This window comes from Sceloporus undulatus, chromosome 5 (genome assembly GCF_019175285.1).
Source record: "Sceloporus undulatus isolate JIND9_A2432 ecotype Alabama chromosome 5, SceUnd_v1.1, whole genome shotgun sequence".
NCBI classification, from domain to species: domain Eukaryota; kingdom Metazoa; phylum Chordata; class Lepidosauria; order Squamata; family Phrynosomatidae; genus Sceloporus; species Sceloporus undulatus.
In genome coordinates, this window is record NC_056526.1 from 116,534,066 (window position 1) to 116,549,309 (window position 15,244).

Below are 15,244 nucleotides of genomic sequence, written 5' to 3' on the forward strand. Positions count from 1 at the left end.
CCACTGGGTGACCTTGGGGCAAATCACACACTCTCGGCCTCAAGGGAAGGCAACAGCAAACCTCCTCTGAACAAAACTTGCCAAGAAAACACCAAAAACTTGCCAAGAAACCTGCCAAGAAAATGCCTTAGGGCCACCATAAGTCGGAAACAATTTGAAGGCACACACCACTACCACCCTGTATTTTAGACCACATTCTTGGGCAGTACCTATATTTCTAGTCAACTCAGTGCTTTAAGATGGGGTGATTGTTAGTATTCCTTTGCTGTTTTTCATAACAAAACTTTATGCATTTCATAATAAAAGATAAGGAGGCTTAGGAGATAAAATTGCCACAATAAGAAGAACAATAAAACAGATAACAAAGAATCCCAGGGTTAAGTAAATCTGATAATAGAAATCAGTGCTTGGGAAACCCAGATGAGCAAAAATATTTTTACTAACTGCTCAGACACCTGCATTGCAGGCACCAATCATCGCTCTAAAGAGAAGTAATTCTACAACATGGGGGCCATCACAGAGAAGCTCCCCTTCAAGCTACCACATGGTTTAGCTTCACTACATGCAGCAGATCTAGAAGGGCCTACACCTAGCTGAATTTAGATAAACTCTGTGGTGAATTCAGTGGCCATGTGTCCTGCTTTATAGAGGCACACATCCTCTGTTTAGAGGGCTATCTAGTTGATGCCTAACTTACACATCAAGAAGCATACAAAAAGAGAGTCCAGAGGAGCCTCAAAGATGCCCATCAACACATAAACCAGACATATTGATTCAATGTGATTTACATTTGTGTTGACTTACCAAGTTCCCATTGATTCATTTGGATCTACTCTAGATTTAGCCCAGTGTTCCTCATGAGGTAAAGTATATCATGTTTCATTTCTGAATTTGCCTCTTTAAATGTAAACTAGCATATGCAAACTTTGCGTAAACTAGCTGGTAGAATTGGGGAATGGGAATCTGCAATAAGTGTAAGGACAATAGTTGGGATGGATAATGCTATGGTCCACTGTGAAGAGAGTGTGTGATCATGCAGTAATTGGAAATCCTGTTTGTTGCAAGACTTGGGCCCTTTCACACTACACACTTATCAGAGTATGATTCTGCTTTAACTGCCGTGGTTCCACCCGCTGGAATCCTTGGATTTGCAGTTGAGGGAGGGGCATTCTCCATCAGAAAGCTCTAGTGCCCCAAAAAACTACAAACACTAAGGATTCCACAGGATGTATTCATGGCAGTTAAAGTGGAATCATAGTGTATATCCTCCAACTGTCCCAATTAGGCAGGAACAGTCCTAATTAACCTTCCGTTGTCCCACTTTTTCAGCTCCTTGCAAAATGTCCCAGTTTTTCTCTCCTCCTCCAACTTCCCTCTTTCTTCTCAGCTTATTTCAATTGCTGAGGAATGAATTAAAAGGACACAAGTAGTTTAACGCTGCAGAAGGGAAAGAAGGGAAGTGGATGAAATCTTTTCCTTCCTTGTAGAATCAAGCAAAAGCAAACCACTGCAGCTTCTCCTAGCTTGTTCATTCTTTCTCATGGATAACTTTTGCTGTCTTGATTACACTCTGATGTCACTTGGCCACATGTGTCCTGATTTTCATCTTTGAACTGTTGGAAGGTATAATAGCACAATAATTGTTTAGTGTGAAAGGGCCCTGGGAAGACCACAATCTTACAGCACATGGAAAGCATTTCATGAGATGTCATTTCGGCAAGGCTATAAAGGCCTGCCACTATGTAGCTCAACCTCACTGTTGCTGAGCAAGGGCCTGAACAGACAGGCCAAAATAAAGCTGCTTTGGGTCACTTTAGAGATATGCTGCTTAAATGATGCATGTATCTTAAGAGGACAGAAGCTGCGCCCAAGCTGCGCTCCAGTCCTCAGGAGGCATGCATCATTTAAACAGCATACCTCCAAAGTGACCCAAAGCAGCTTTATTTTGGCCTGTCTGTTCAGGCCCAAAGAAACTCAATTCACACACCATTCCTTGATGCATGGTTAACTTAGACATTTGCTGGTTATTCTGGTCATCAGATGGTCTCACAGGGCATGACCTGTTTTTTCAGTTTCCATGAGCTATCGGCTTCAGAAATGTATACATGTATTTCTGCTCTTCCTGTTTTCTTGCATAGCTTTCTCATCACTTTGGTGGGGCCAGTGTAAAGCAAAGGGGTCCCAGTTAATAATTGTAGTCAAATTAGGAATAACTAAGAAAATAATCATAATTGAGATTAGGGAGCTGACTGGCAACTGCAGGGCACCCTCAAACTTACCAAACCTAACAATGCGGCCATACCAGAGTAAACTTACCACAGTAACAGGATCAAGCATAAGCTTCAGGCAGCTAGGGAGGGGCATGCAATATGGTTAATTGTGCCAGTTCCATGGACATGTGCAAGAGAGGGATTAATGGCCTAAAACAATCTCCTCATTCCAATCTTTTTTTTTTTCTGTTTCTAATAAAGTAATGCCCCAATATTTAAACCCCTTAAATGGTGTCTGCCTCCTCTTTGAGCACAATGGCCATTTTTGCCCTTTTTGCGGCAATGCGTTCCTCTTTTTGTCTTTGTGTAAGCTGCTATTATATGTTAAATCCTGTCTCTTCCAAGAATACTGTTCTGTCCCCTCCTTGGCTTCCTATAGTTTGTGTCTTGGGAAAGCACTTATCTGCAAGAAAAGAGCTACTTTCTAGAGAACAAAAGCAAAATTGTTTCTGCACCATTTTCTTTCTGCACACAACAACCTCATCCCCCTCCATCACAAGGTAAGTAATAGGCTTGTCTTCAAGCTTGTCTGCCTACAGGAACTGGGGTAGTCCAGGAAGTTCAGGGCTATCTGACTTTTTAAAAATTGCACAGAGCAGGTGCAAGCTGCAGATGGGAGGTTTGGGTGTGAAATCCTGCCAAATAAACAACAAAACATAATTGAAGGAAGCCAATATTCACAGTCTAAACTGGACAATTTGAAAATGGCTAGGATTAATAAGGTAACTTAAAGAGTATTTTAGTGATTCTTACAGTTGACATGATTCTTTAAAACAAACTCTCATGTGTGTTATTTTTTTCCTATACAATGGACACAAGCTAGTGCAGCATGTAGTAAATATCACCATAAATCACAGTGAAATCAATGAGACTTAAAGCCTGTACCACTCTAGACTATTCCTTATTATATATAATATGACCAATTAAACGAGAGGGGAAACTCATTTGAAATATGACGGTAATAAAATCACACTTGAGGAAATTCAATGTCTATAGACAATAATGGTAAAATTCAGAGATATAGTCATGTTAGTCTGGAATATCAGGATTATCTGACTTTTAAATTTTTAAATCAGTATGCAAAAGGATCTTGCATCACCTTTGAGACTGTGGCGCATTTCGGACGGGCCCTATGGGGCGCCGTCGTTACGCGTGAGGGGCGGCGCTTCCTGACGCGCCTTGCCCCTTGCGCATAACAACTACATAAAAATGGCGGCAGCACATACAGATGGGTGCTGCCATTTTGATGTTGCGTACGCACAGCGTCCGGATGTTGCGCACCAGAAGTGGTGCCGCGAGTGCCTCTCCTGGGGGCGCAGGAAGAAGCACCATTTTGGCGTTTCTTTGTTGCTGCACCTGGGAACCGTGCAGTTTGGCTGCTGCAGTTCCTGGACGCAGCAACTGGCAGCGGCACGAGACCGCCCGTTTTGGGTGGTCAGTAACGCGCCTCTGTGAAAGAAATTGTAGCATGAGCTTTTGTACATTTGGTCTGCACCTGAGGAAGTAGACCAAGTATGTGCTTCTTTCACACAGCCTCAAAGGTGCTGCAAGATTCCTTTGCATATAAACAGTAAAGTTGCAGTTATAGTTGAGGAGAGACAGGAATTCAGTTTACATGTCCTGTTCATGCCCATTTCTGCTTCAGATCTTTTGTCCTTTGGTTCAAAGTGTGTTGGATTACATAACCCACAATCCCTTGCCACTAGTCAGTGTTGCAGGGGAGCTAATGCAAGTTGTAGGCCAATGCATCTAGAGACCCAAGGGCTCACCATTTACCACCCACTTGAAGCTCTAAGGGAAGGATTTTCCCAGCATATTAAATGATCCTGTGTGTTCAGAATTGAACGAGAGGCTGCACAAATAAGTGTTTGTTCCTCCCTCTTGAAAGCATCATGAGGAAGAACCATAAGGAGGCAATCTCCTTTCTTTCAGCGCAAATCCCAGGCATCTGAATGTCACACTGCTCTCTGTTGTCGGTGGTCAGAAGCAGCATGGATACAGGTGTACGCACAGAAACACAAACTACCAGTAGTTTGCAGGGTGGAGTGAGAATCTCTTCACAAATCCAAGATTTTCCTGGATGTCTTGGCAGCCTCCCTTGTCTCTAGCAGACTGATCCTGGCCTTACTATCCACCTATATTTCTTCTTAGTGCATCCACGCAGCATACCTACTTGACTAGTGTAAGAAGGAATGACTGTAGTAACACCTCAATGAAAGAATAATCTGTGTGCCTGGCTAAAATACAGTACAGTGTTCATGAAATGTCTGTTTGAAGAAGTATTTAATAACTGGCTTATATCTCCAAGATGTCCATCCTGATTAATGTGTTCCTGTACATAACCTTTTGGTTATCCTGCTTACTAAGTACTGTATCACCTTGGCATCTTGAAATTACAACAGATAAAAACTGAAAGTCCTTTTTTTCCCCTCTTTGGGAGGCTCCCACAGTTCAGCTGTTCACATTAGTGTGTGAGCTAGGAAAGAGGAATTTGCCATTTTTTCTATGTGAATCTCAAATATTGTTTGGGTTCATGTGTATTTATTACTCAGCCCATATGCCTGTCACATGTTGAACCTTCGCACAGGTAGCTTGACTAGTGTAAGAAGGAATGACTGTAGTAACACATCAATGAAATGAATAATCTGTTTGCCTGACTAAAATATAGTGTTCATCAAATGTCTGTTTGAAGCAGTATTTAATAACTGGCTTATATCTCCAAGATGTCCAGGCCATTATTTCTATGTGAATCTCAAAAATTGTTTGGGTTCATGTGTATTTATTACTGAGCCCATATGCCTGTCACATGTTGAACCTTGGCACAGGTAGCTTTCATGGATATTGCCAGTCTAGAGGGATCATGGTGGTGGTGATTTTCTGCTCCACTATTCACACTGAATTCCATCTCTTCTTCTCTAAGATCCTTGCTTTGGACAAAGATGGCCATCATCAACAATGTGGATTTATGAAAAATAAGACATACTTATTCCCCTCTGTTATTTCACCCTTACATGTATACTACAGTTCCCATCCTGACCACTCCTGATCTGGTTGGAAGCTAAGCAAGATCTTGTTAGTACTTGGATGGGAGACTACCAGGAATGCCAGAAAACTTAATTTAAGACAATGAAAGTATCCTGCCTAAAACCCTGGCAAGCTGCTCAAAATTTTGCAAAATGTTGTTTTTTGCACATGTCCCTTTTAAATCTAGCTCAGTTGAAAGTTCTTTAAATATCCACCCTGGTTTCTTTAAGCATCTCCTATTTTTCCTCCTGAATGGAACTTTTTGAAATTGTGTCTTCAATATTTCCCTTTTAAGAAACTCCCGTCCATCCTGAACTTCCTTTTCTTTTAGCATTTCCCCCTCTTTGTTTTTAGTATGTTTTCAAATTAAGAAAGGGTCCAGGGGGGCTCCAGGCATGTTGGAAATGACATTCATACCCCTTGGACATTTTGGAACAAAAAAAAGTTTGACTCCTGCAGGGACGTAGCCAGGATTTGGGGAAGGTAGGGGCTTGGGAGCAGCATGGCAGTGCCATGGGCATGTGCACCATTCTTGTATTTCAGCACAGCTTTGGAAGGGGGGGTCCGGACCCCACGGACCCCCGTCTCCTGGTTACATCACTAACTCCTGGGAGGCTCTGGGGACCACAAAAACAGCTCTGGTGGATGCATGCTGCTCTCAAGTTGCACTTTGCCCATTCTTGCTCTACAGTTTGAGAGGCACTTTCTTACTTTCAAAACATGTACAAAAAATGGGAAAGGGGAAAATTACCAAAGAAGAATTTAAATGAATACCCAGCAGATGTAGGGAGAAAATTAGAAAACCTAAAACACAAAACAAGCACAAGCTTGCTAGACAGGTTAAAAACAATAAAAAGTTGTTGTTGTAATCTCCAGAGCAAAAGGAAGAACAAGGAAAATCTGGAGCAGTGTGTGGAGAAGATGGCACAATGCTAGCAGGGAACAAAGAAAAAACAGAACTGTCTTTCTCTGGCTCAGTCTTCTCCCAAAGGAAAACAGTGGTCAACCTGAGGAAAATGGAGCACATGCTGCAGATAGGGAATTTCTGCACAGCATAGGTAAAGAGTAGGACAGGAATACCTGGCTACTCTAAATAAATTCAAGTCTCCGGGGCTATATGATTTACATACAAGGGTATTAAGAGAACTGGCAAATGTAATCTCATTGCCATTGGCAATAATCTTTGAGAACCCCTGGAGAACAGGAGATGTCCCAACAGACTGGAGGAGGGAAAATGTTGTCCCGGTCTTCAAAAAACAAGAAAAAGAGGACCCAAACAATTACCATCCAGTCAACCTGACATCAGTACTAGGAAAAATTCTAGAGCAGATTGCAAAACAGATCATCTGTAAGCATTTATAAAGCCATGCCTTGATCACTAAATGTCAATATGTGTTTCTCAAAAACAAGTCATGCCAGACTAATCTTATTTATTATTTTTGGCAGAGTTACAAACTTGGTAGATAAAGAGGATGCTTTGGATGTAGCAAATCTTGATTTCAGTAAGGCCTTTGATAAGGTTTACCATGATATTTTTGCAAAAAAGCTAGCAAAATGTGGGCTATTCAATGTGACTATTAAGTGGTTTTGCAACTGGTTAATCAATTGAGCCCAAAAGGTGCTCACCAATGGCTCCTCCTGAACTTTGAGAGAATAGCAGGGTGCCACAGGGTTCTGTCCTGGGCCTAGTGTTATTCACCTTCTTTATAAATGACTTACTTGGCTATTGGAACAGAGGGCATGCTTATCAAATTTGTAGATGGCACCGAATTAGGAGGCGCAGCTAATATCCCAGAGGACATGATCAGAATTCAAAAAGACCTCAAAAGATTATTTATTTATTATTTATTTATGGTAGTTATAGAAAGCTGAGCCAAAACTAACAAAATGAATTTCAAAAGGGTGAAATGTAAGGTATCACATTTAGTCAGGGGAGAAAATGAAATGCACAGATATAGGTTGAGTGACATGTGAACAGGATCTAGGAGTCATAGCACACTACAAGCTGTCTGACGTGGCAGCTAAACAAGCCAATATGATTCTAGGCGGCATCAACAGGAATATAGTGTCTAGATCAAGGGAAGTAATGGTACCACTTTATTCTACTTTGGTCAGAAATCACCTGGAAGTCCAGTTCTGGATACCCCAGTTCAAGAAGGATGTTGACAAGCTGGGGCTTGTCCAAAGGAGGGTGACCAAAATGGTGAAATCATGCCCTTTGAGGAGTTGTTTAAGGACCTGGGTATGTTTAACGTGGGGAAGAGAAGGTAAAGACATAACGTGATAACCATGATTACATATTTGAAGGAATGTCATATTGAGGGTGGAGCAAGCTTATTTTTCTGTTGCTCCAGAGATTAGGACACAGAGCAAAAGATTCAAATTACAAGAAAAGATATTCCATCTGGACATTAGGAAAAACTTCTGATGGTAAGAGCTCTTTAACACTGGAATGCTCTGCCACAGAGTATGGTGGAGTCTCCTGCTTTGGAGATTTTTAAAAAGGTGCTGAATGACCATTTTTATGGAGTGCTTTGATTGTGTATTCCTGTATAGCAGGGGATTGGAATGGATGGCCCTCATGGTTTCTTCCAACTCTAATATTCTGTGATTCTATAAAATGTTCAATATACAGCTTGGGTTGGCATGACATCATGTTTGAACTAGTAAAACTACAGTGTACTCAGAATTGGTTTTGTAAAATTTTGTCTTTGGTTACAAATGGAGCTACAAGGCCCTAAACTGTAAGGAAAACCTAGACGGTATGAAAACTCTTTGGTTTGCCAGTTTTTGAGTAACAGGCCAAAACATAAAGTCCAAATAAAAACAGAAGAAACAATTAAGTTCAGTAAAACAAGAGAAAGTATTTTGTCTCCACTGATTTTCCATAGTACTGAGCAGAGAGAATGCACTCATTCCAATGAAAGAACTGAGAAAAGGAAACTCCAAAAAGCAATAGTAGTAGCAACAACTTCAGGAAAAAAACTAGAAAAATTTTTTTTCCTGAAATTGTCTGTTGTTGTTTTGGTGTTGAATCTTCACATCTCTAACATCATTGTCAAAATATTGTTCTGAACAACAGGCTAATCGCCAAATGCCTGTTAAAATAAAAAGACTGAAATCCTATATCAGTGATGGTGAACCTTTTAGAGGCCGAGTGCCCAAACTGCAACCCAAAACCCACTTATTTATTGCAAAGTGCCGTGTCCCTCTGGCTTTCTAGTAACAAACTCTAGCAAACTCTGTGCTGGGGTGATAGCACATGTGCCCACAGAGAGGGCTCTGAGTGCCACCTCTGGCACGCATGCCATAGGTTTGCCATCACTGTCCTATATCATAGACATAGAGGTTTATCAAGTTGCGAAGCCGGGAGCTTCCCAGATTTGAAAAAAAGGCTGGCTGAGCATGGCTTCTAGCTGAAAGTTAGCCGGGATTCAGTTGGGCAGCGGTATCAACATCATTTTGCGTATGATAATACCTGATTTTATCCCAAAAGAGACTTCAATTCAGCAGGGGTAAGTCAGGTTTTTCAGCCATGCAATAAACTCCATAGTTATGAATGCATAACTACATATTGTCTTCTGACCCAACTCATCAGCTCAGGGGTAGGCAACCTGCGGCCCGCAGGCCGAATGTGGCCCGGCAAGGCCTTGGGACCGGCCCCAGCCCAGTCCTGCCACCGATTGCCGCCAGAGCCTTTGGCCTCTCGCGTGAGGGTGTGGGGCCTTTGGCCTATCAGGAGGAGGTGGGCAAGGGGGGCAAGCGGCGGGCAAGGGGGGCAATTGTCTATAGAAGCCTCAGAAACATGCATTTATATTAACATTTTTTAAAAAATCAGCAAATTTTTTCACATGCCCTCCATTTTTTAAAAAAAGTATCCTCCATTTGAAAATTTTGTCCTATATTTGTCCCGGTTTATTTATTTATTTAATTTTTTAAAAAATTATTTAATTGTTTATTTTTTGGCTTCGGCCCCCCAGTTGTCTGAGGGACAGCAACCTAGCCCCCGGCTCAAAAAGGTTGCCTACCCCTGCATCAGCTTATCTTAACAGCCAGTGCACCTTTTTTCTGGGTTCTATGGTGCCAACTATAACTGAATATTACAATCACAATTGCACTTTAAATCTCAACATACATTTCTACCAATGTTATAAATTATATAATGAATTCAACACATATGCACTGTTCCAAAAGTTCCAAGCATCCAGTGAAGTGCTAACGCAGGACTTGATTGCAGGGGTCTTCTGCCTGTAGTGCCAAGTATTTCTGCATCATTTGCTTCCATTTTAAAGCTCTAAATTACACTATGAGTTGAGTATCCCTTTAGGTTGAGAAATGCTTGGAACCAGAAGTGTATCATTTTAAATATTTTTTTAATACTTGTATTTGTATATACATAGACATACTGTACATACATAGTGAGGCTGGAGAGAAATTGAGGATCCATTTCACAGATCTTGTGTTTCTCATCTGCTTTGTAAATAACAGTATAGGTATGTACTACACTACTTTTGTCATAGCTCAAAAAGTTTTGGATTTTGTAGTGCTTTGGATTTTGGAATTCCGGATAAGGTATACTCAATCTGTACAAAGATTTGCCCTGCCACTGCTTTCATCAAAATGAAATGGCCTCACTAGCCCTGGCAACTGCAATTCCTCTCCAGCTCTCTCATTCTCTTTCTGAATTCAACCAACAAATACAACCCCTTCTTTAGGGTTTCCCCACTCACTGGGCCAAACTACTCATTGATGGAGCTTATCCCATGGTGTTTTAATTCAGCTTACCTCTATCCAGACTAAATCTTAATTTGGGTGGCACCTGTTATTATCAGATTGGGTTTGCCACCTAATTTGCCGCCTGAATACATCTCAGGTCCATCCCCCCTTCCAGAACTCTTTTTTAGATCTGAGAGTTTTCCGGCTTGAGAAAATGGATGGCAGAGTGCTTCTTGAAGCAGTGATGGACCGAGGATGTATTCGAGCAGCAAATTAGGCAGCAAAAACCATTTTGATAATATCAGGATGCCACCCAAATTAAGGTTTAAACTGGATAGAGGTAAACTGAATTAAAACACCATGCGATAAGCTCCAGTGTTACACAAGCAGTCATACTGATCATGAGAGGACTGTTCTGCTGGCAATCAGGACACAGCAATATGATGCTTCCAGCTCCTTCCAGTAACAATCTGTGGTGTGACATTCAAAAGCAAGCCCTTAGTGTAATTCCTGTCACCCTGAAGATTGCTGACAGACAGAGCTGGAAACCATCAGCCTGGTGCCACAATAGTAAACATGATGTAGTAAACATGCAGTAGTACCACAACAGTAAACATGGATACTGAATGGTTACAAATGACTATTTCTAGCTTACCCATTTGTAACTACTCAACAAGATGCCAGCCAATGTCTGCCAGCAGAAGAAGAGCAAGAAGATGACTAGCCTAGCCTTCCATAGAAAAGAATTTCCTCATCCTTTTTGGCATGTGTGCATTTTCTTAGTCCATCCTTTCTCAGCCCACACATCACACAGCCATCATTTATTGTGTGAGCCTCCTCATTCATCCAGCCTTTAGGGTGAGCACAAACAGTTATGCCTCATTGAATTCTTTGGCTGGAATTCTTTGGCCTCATTTTCATTTGCTTCATCCTTTACATCCTTTGTTACATGCCCTCAACTTAGCATTAGTCATATCAAAACCTTCGTTCAACTGAGTACAAGGAAGTGATGGGTTTGGAGCCCTGAGGGTCCTACAGAAGACCAATTCCACAGAAGGTGTGATGCTCAGAAAAATACACACGTGAAGGTAAAGGACTCACATCCCAGCTTACAATTTTCTCCCCTACATGGTTGGGTGTAGATGCAGCTACTATTTTAATTTTTTTACAAATGGCAGTGTGTTTAACATATAACCCAGAAAAATCTCCAGAAACAAAAATGGTGTTGGAAGTTGGCACTTAAACCTTCTGGCATGCCAGGCTTCCAGATAAATTTAAAGGCGGTGGGCAAAGAGACTGATGTGTGTCAAGTGAGGTGCTTCGAGGCACTTTGGTGTCCAAGCATATCATACATACATCTGTGCATCCTAGAAAAGCTAAACCAACAGCTTTTCAAATTAAGCTGTTGCCAGAAGACATGATTGTGTGACCCATTCAGTACCTCACAGTGTAATTTGAGAATTGGGTTGTTAATCTGCAATGAAATGAATATTTACACAGGAAGGGTGGCTTTTTATACTATTTAACCTGCATTAGTGTCTAGAAGCTGTTTAAATTGCTCCTCCCAAAAATCAATGTTGTGAAGCTCTAAATTATATCTGTCACACCCAATGATATGACAGTCACACCCATGGCATCTAGATATTAAAATTCAAAACTGTGTCACTCGAAATGAAGAATGCAAGGGAAAGAAAAAAATGGCCTACATGCTACTAGTATATTGAAAAGCAGGTAGGGTTCATCAGTACTCAGCACACCACTTTTCTCTGAAAATTAAGCCTGGAAAATTTCAAAATATCAGTATTTTGTATTCAGTATTGCCATAATCATAACTCCACCCAACCTTCTTTACTGGGAATCAGCTGCATGGGCAGAAGGAGGTCCATTTTGTTGCCCATTAGGGCACAAGTGAATGATGTTTTTGTAAAGCTGGTGGTGGATGGACCAGGAGAAATTACTTAATTATAGCAACTTAGGGGCGAAACAGAACGCACCAAAGGAGCGGCTCTGCGCTGCCCCATTGAGCACCAGATCGGGGCTGCAGCAACTGCATGCCACACCCCCAATCTGCATTTTTCCTGGCCAAAAAGAAGCAGCAAAATGATGCCTCTTTTTGCCCCGGAAAAAAGGTACCCTTGCTGCTACACTTTTTGGAGCTCCTTTTGGCATGTGGCGTATGAACACCATGCCAAAAGAGCACCACAATGCAACTCACCATGCAGTCAGGCTGGAGGTGTGACACTGGCATCAGGGTGGCGTTGAGGTATGCGTTGTCCAAATGTCAACCTCCCCCCATTCCATCCCAATGCTTGCGCTTACTGCCAGTCTGTATGGCCTATTAGTCAGGTATACTTAGTTACTTAGGGCCAAAGCACAATGCAGAAATAATCTGGTTTTAGATCACTTTACCTGTCTTGGCTCAATGCTAGGGAATTCTGGAAAGTAGTTCTGTGAAACATTTAGCTTTTTCTATCAGAGAGCTCTGGTGCTACAATAACTACAATTCCCAGGATTCCATAGCACTGAACCAGGGCAGTTAAAGCGGTCTCAGACTGGTTTATTTCTGCAGTGTGTTTTGGCCCCTAGTTATACTAACTATACTACTTAGTTACACTTATCTAAGTAGTCTATCCTTATCATCATCATCTGTGTCTTCATTTTCTGTCAGAGTTTGCACAAAGAATTTAACAAATTGCAATTTACAAATCATTTCAGAATTGAGTCGCCAGTGTAGAAAAAGTTCTATCTCTTGTGCTAGCCATCAAGGAATTTTTCACACAGCTAAAAAAACAGGCTTACCTTTCCTGGTTTGAATCCTCTTCTGGGATGCAGCCGGATATTATCACTCACATTTTGCCACAGATGCAGCCTCCTGCCTAAAACCCAGCTAAAACGCAACTAAAAGCCATGTTCAACTGGCCGATTTGCATGAGGAAAATGTGGCATCTAAAAGTGATCAGGGAATTTCCAATATGAAATTTTTTAATGTGAAAATCCCATATGGATTAATGAAAGTGGCCTAATAATCCCAATCATGATAGTTACCTAGGACTAACTCAAGTCCTATTGAATTTACGATGTCTTAGATGTGTCTAGGTGCTACTGTATTATATATTCCATGGTTGAACAGTCCTGAAGTTCTTATACAGTCAGCCCTCTGTATCCACAGACTTTTTTATACATGTATTCAAGCATCAACAGTTTGAAAATATTTTTAAAATGTATAAATTCCAAAAAGCAAACCTTAATTTTACCATTTTATATAAGGGACACCATTTTACAATGCCATTGCATTTAATGGGACTTGAGCTTCCACAGATTTTGGTATCCAGAGGGAGTCCTGGAGCTAAGCAGATACAAGGACTCACTGTACTCGTAGTACATAGAGTTCTTCTGATTCACATTATTTATTTAGGACAAGTCTGTGGCCTAAGCATGCTTATTGGGGGGCCCTCCAAACTGGACAGGTACTGTACATGTCCACTTCAGCATTATATTTTAGACATCTTTCAAGACCATTGTTCTCTGCTTCAGTAATGATAATAAATGAAGTGGTTACGACTATTCATTTTTTAGACTGCTTAGTGTTTTCCATGTCACTGAAGTAAGTAGCTATTTGTACAGCCAAAATTATCAGGTGTTGTAACCTTCACTAAAGCCAGTGGAAAAAGACCAAGGCCAAATAACCAACAAATCATCCTCAATGCCTGTTTTACACTGAAATCATTTTTTAAAAGTTTAAGAAGTGATTCCTATTAAATTCTGTAAGGCCTACTCCTCACAAAAGAGATTCCACCTAAAAATTAGGAAAAACTTATTAATAGCAAGAGCTGTTCGACAGTGGAATACACTGCCTCAGAGTGTGGTAGAGTCTCCTTCTTTGGAGGTATTTAAACAGAGGCTGGATGACCATCTGTCAAGGGTGCACTGACATTCCTGCATGGATTTCTGCATGGCAGGGGGTTGGACTGGATGGCCCTTGTGGTCTCTTCCAACTCTGATTCTATAAGTAGTGGGCCTGATCAAGTCAGAGATGATCTCAGTGCACACTCAAGTGGAAGCATAGGAATTAATGGCAAGCGTTTACTAAATGGGATTTAAAAATGAAAACACTTCCAAACATTTTTGGTGTGGGGGCTAAATCTGGTCCTGCACCTAGAGCCTTGAATCTCTCCAAGTTAGTTTCTGACTGCATCCTGCTTTCTGTTCTTTTGGCCATGCTATAAATACCAATCTTTTTAAACAGCATAGTATCAACTATGTATGTTATACATATGTCATACCCTCCAATTGTCTCAATTCAGCAGGGATAGTCCTGATTAATCCTCTGTCATCCCATTTTTTTCCAGCTGATTTTAAAATGCCTGTTTCTCTCTCCTCCTCCCACTTTCCCTCTTGGCCCTCACCTTACTTCAGTTGCTGCAAGTAGAGTTCAAAGTAAAAAAGTCATTTGTGTTCAATTAACTCGGCAGAGAGGTGAGGATGAGGGAAATGTTGTCATGTCCAGTCAGCTCAGGCGAAAGCAAATTGCTGCAGTCTCGCATTACTTGTGTATTCTTCTTCATTAATAACTTTTGCCATCATGACCACACTGTGATGTGTCCCAGTTTTCGTCTGTGAAATGTTAGGTATGGTATGTGTGTTGTATGTATGTTGTTTGTGGGATCTGATATTATTTTATTATTGCTGCTTTGGGCACCTGTGAGATGAAGATGACGATGATAATGACAATATAGACACACAGATTCTGAATAGGCAACTGTAGGTAATAGAATAACAACACCAAAACTCAATACTGGTCTTACCATAACGCAGTGAGGCATCTGCCTCAGTCAAGAGAGGCGCAATGGTGCCACATGATGCCGTGTAACAATGGCGGCACACATGTATACAGGGCGCCACCATTATTATGCCTGATCACATGCTAGGGTTGCAGGGCATGTGGGCGCTCTGCCCCCAGGCAACCCTAGCACGTGACGAGGGTGTCACAAACGGTCCATGTGTACCGGACCATGGTGTGAACAACCCCTGTCTGTGTTACTCAGCCTATCCTGCTCTCTTTATGCCAATATCCATATAGGATCACCAGAATTAAAGTTAAATTCAACAGATCTGCCTCCAAATGCATTATTTAGCAAGTAAGGTAATCTGTCCTTGTAAGAACATAGTTCCCAACCTGTGGGTTAGGACTCCTTTGGGGGTCTAACGACCTTTTCACAGGGGTCACTAAAATC